Genomic DNA, 5,075 nt, shown 5'->3' on the forward strand with positions numbered 1-5,075 from the left:
TAAAGCAGACGAATATGGCTCAATGTTTAAAAGTATTATCTATGCAAGTTATACAGTTAGAATATGGATATCTCGTATTAGTATTGATTAATACATCGTTATGGATATATATCAGTATACCTCTTGATAAGATTAGGATATAATACATATCAGTACAAATATGCATCTACATGGATACATATCCCTTGATAAAATTAGGTGGTGTCTATCTATAACAATTGGTATTTATCTTTAATTATTACTGGCCTCTTGTATATTCTTTATGAATCAATCAATAAACAAAGAGTTCTCTGCAGTATTTTGAGATAATCTTCCATGGGGGCTTAAGGCCCAAATATACAGAAATACAGGTTCTAACATATACAACTCATCATTTGCTTTCACATATAAGCCACAACGCATTATCTTGCATCCATGAAATATAGACACAAATGTCTTGATGTGTGTCGATACTTACATACATATCGACACTCTTAGACATATATAGACACCTATAATAAGTGTCCACTAGCTTGTCCTTTTTTTACATTTCATTTTGGAAAGTTAGGGGTGGCAACAAGTTGGGTCAAGACTAAACCCGACCCAAAAATCAAAATGATATGTTTAAATATTATATTAAATATATACATGTTTTATTTAAATATTACATATTAAATATTATTTAAGTATTAACACTATTCTGGTCGTGTCTACATGGACCCAAACCCAAACTCTAATAGTGTTTAGGTTCAAGATTTGGACCCAGACCCGATCCATCAAATAGTGTTCGGGGTCCAGTTGTTGGGTCTCTGGTCGGGTCTGGGTCCATTACCACCCCTATTGAAAGTGATGATTTTTTATTTAGAAATTTCATTGTTCATTGAAGAGTATTTTATTTTAAAAAAATAAGTAATTTAGAATAAAAAATAAAAATATTTTTTATTTATTGAATTAGGGTTTTCATAAGTCATTGTTACTATAAATAAAAAATACGATTTATTTTAACTACTATTAAACTTTCTAGGGTTTCTCATTTCCTAACTAATTTTTCCATTTGCAAGTCATGTACTACTGGTTTCTCCCTCTTTAAGACTTGTAGACCATCTTGCTCACAAGGAGGCAAGATGGTTTCTTGGGATGTGGACATCAACAAAGACAACATAGATGGACGTACAGAAATTGACATTTAAAACATGGTGTTTGACGAACCAATCTTAAAAAGAATAGATCTTTGCGGGTGTAAGTGGGATGACCATGTGATTTTGGATGAATGTGTTAAGACTCTTTCAATAACCACATAATAAGGGTGCTACTTTTAAAATTAATAATTAGCTAATACTTTGTAGCTTTTTTTCATATTTGTACAGTGCAATCTTGGATTGGTCTATAAGAAAATCCGAAGAATAAATTTAGATTAAATTTTTCTATTTTTATTTTTTGGACTTAATTTTATTACTTTTATTTTTTGGATAATTTCCTACTATTTTATGATATGAATTTTTGTATGTGTAAATACAAATGTCAACTACGCATATATATATATATATATATATATATATATATATATATATATATATATATATATATATATATATATATATATATATATATATATATATATATATATATAGGAAGATACTACAAAAAGGCTATAGACAAAAATGAACAGTGATTTTGCCTACCTTCATCACCGTCAAAAGTTCATCGTACGGTCACGATTATCTGATAGTATTTTATTTTTCATTTTTTTCTCTATAAATTGGAATGACTTGAAATTTAGATCATGTGTTCATAAAAAATAGGTGAATCTACTAAAAATATCAAAAAATATATATTACATAAAAATAATTGACCAAAATACCCCCGAAATGTTTCAGGGGTAGTTTTTCAATTTATTTTGCAAATTTTTTTTATATATTTTTATTAGGTGAGCCTCACTATGATGGACATAAACTCAAAATTTCAAATTATTCTAATTTTTAGAAAAAATATTAAAAATAAAATACTATTATACTACTATAAAAGTCTTCCCAACACCTATAGGTGAAAATGAACAGTGATTTCACCTACTTGTTTGACACAAACTTTTAAATGTACATTCTTTTAACTCTAAAGAACAATCACAAAAAAGAAAATTTTGAAAAAATATCTTAGAAAGTGTTTTTCTAGTCCAATAATATAAGCCGTACATTTTAGTGAGATGGTTAGATATAGGCCTCATAAGGATTTTTTTATTTCCAAAATTTTTATATAGCGTTATCATCATTAGATTAACAATGCTAAAAAAGAAAAAAGTGATTTTGAATTTGTCAAGGCCTAGATCTTGAAATTCACCGAATAGACGCTCAAGATTCATTGTTGGAGGGTACTAATTTTGACCATAACTAAGGTGCAAATTGAAATTTTTTCATAAGATTGACTATGAGTATGAAAAGAATGTGTAAGCAAAATTTGGGGTCATACAACTGAAAACATGGTTTTTAGAAGTGTGATTGCATTATACTATTATACAACCGTTGCATGAAATCATTCCCCATATATATATAACATTTATGTAGATACTTTACGGACATATGCCTAGATGTTGAGGTTCACATTCCTGTAACATATATTGACATACGTTCACATTCCGTGTCTATATAATATAGTCTTGCATGTATCAAAATTATGGATTTTGCTACGAGGATAGAAGTTTTAAGAGGGGTACTATCAGTCTTAAAAGGGATTTTATGAACTCTTATGCATCGGTATAATGTTTCTGACAAAAAATAACAAGGAAACTTTATCAAAATGCACTTAATATTTTGAATTATTTAACATTTTGTAATATAAAGACCGATTTTGATGTGTCATTTGATGGATTATTTGAAATCTAATCAAAGACTGATGGGCAATTTGAAATTCAATAAAAAAAGTATGGGTAAATTGATCAATTTCCAAAAAAAAAAAAAAACAAACAAACAAACAAATAGAAAGAATAGAATTTTGTTTGAATTTCACTTTAGTATTTGGAGCCAACAAAAATTGTTAGCGCCAACTTGCAACCCATCAAATGGACAAAAATTACATTTGCAATGTTTAAAGTTGTACGTGGATTTGTCGGGAGAGCTATTATTTTTATTCTAGGGATTGTATACAATGAGACCATTTACCTTTCATACATGGAGGTCACAATTACTTACAACCATCTGATATGAAATCTGATAGCTTGGATATCTCACAAAGTTTAAAAGATTTTCGTTTGGACTTTGAGCTTGGTCAATAAAATAACTACAGCCAGCCAATATCACGTCTAGTGGTCAAGATCAATTGTTACCATCTTGTACCAATGGTAAATGCTCTCATTATATACTTTCCCTTTATGGGTATGGATGCAAATTTTTTAAGGCATAGGCTTTATGAAAATAGAGTAAATCCTCACTTTGAATCCTTATCCAAAAGGTAGGCTTCGGAAATCTCCATGATGGCTCTAAATTAATTTCCAATACTAACTATGAAATTTGAAGCTCAAAAACTATAAAGATCTTGCAGATCCCTAAAAACTTATTTTTAACGTGAAATGAACGTTCTAGATAATCTACTATTGTATGCACCATTTTTAACGTTTAAAATGCTAATTTATGTATACACCATTTTTAACGTTTAAAATGCTAATTTTTTTTTTCTTTTCTTTTTTTTTTACATTCATAATGGTAAAGGCCTAGATGATTATTTTGAAGATTTTCTGATGCCAAAATTACAATTAGTACGTGAGGAACTAAAATACAGTAAAAACACCAACAATCTCCAAACTACTAACAAGCCCCAAACTACTAATAAGCTAGAAAAAGCATTTATACTATCATAAATTGAAGGGTCAGTCTTTGTGTAAGGTGCCCTCCTTACACTGTAGAAGCTAGAGATAGATTTCTAGTGTCACAACCCTAATAATGTCTTGAAAATATATTTCATCCTTGGTTACGAAATTTGAAATTTCAGGAATGGTATAGATCGAACAGATCTATAAATACTTGAAAATCTTGAAAATTAGATGGTCTCAATAATTTGTTCAATGTAAACTATTTTTAGGATTTGAAATTCTTTTGTTTTTTATAAACATACATCTTAAAGTCTAAATGATCGAATTGGAGGGTGTTTCCGAATGTCGGAACACACTCTTCTAGAAGATTTTTAAAGTGGACCTTACTTGACACCTTATTTAAACTTCTTCCTAAATTGAAAAGCATCTCAAAAATGTGCTATTTTAATTTTGAACAAATTTTTTGTGAAGCATGAATCCAACATGAGATTTGGATGCTTTTTGCGTACTTCAAACAAATTTAAAACAAAAGCCCACAAAGGCCATTAATTGGAAGAAAAATATAATCCCAAGTGTAATTAACTTTGTATAAGGCATCAAAGGAAAGCACACCTCTAACCTTTTCTGGAGATCTTGTTCATCCTAAAATTTAGAATTCTCACAGTGGTACAAATCAAATATATTTATAAACAATTCAAAATCTTGAAAATAGATTATCTAAATAATTTATTACAAAATGTACTAATTTTAGACCATAAAATTTATTTTTTAAATTTTATATCCCTATATCTTAAGCTCATCATTATTATCAGATCCTTTTCCCAACTATTTGGGGTCGGTGACACGAATCCTGTTCTACCATTTTGTTCTATCATGGGCCATACCTTGAGTGAGACCATAACTCCCCATATCATTTCTCATTACTTCCAACCATATCTTTTTAAGCCTATCTCTTGTCTTTTTTTAGCCTTCCACTCGAACTAACCTGCACCTCCTAACAATGATGTTCTGGATCTGCGTTGTACATAGTCAGCCTACTTAAGTCTACTTTATCTCATATTATCACCTATTGGAGCCACGCCTAGGTTTTCTCGAATGCATTCATTTCAAATTATATGCCTTCTTGTCTTGCCACTCATCCATCTCAACATCCCATCTCAGCTACATTCATCCTATGGATTTTTTGTTTATTGATTGTCTAATATTTTGGCCTATAAAACAAAGTCGGTCTCACAATTGTATATAGAACTTGCCTTTCAGCTTCATTGGTATGCAACGATCATATAAAACTTCGATT

Source organism: Amborella trichopoda, chromosome 8 (assembly GCF_054954075.1).
Source record: "Amborella trichopoda isolate Santa Cruz 75 chromosome 8, AtrichopodaSantaCruz75HAP2 v2.0, whole genome shotgun sequence".
NCBI classification, from domain to species: domain Eukaryota; kingdom Viridiplantae; phylum Streptophyta; class Magnoliopsida; order Amborellales; family Amborellaceae; genus Amborella; species Amborella trichopoda.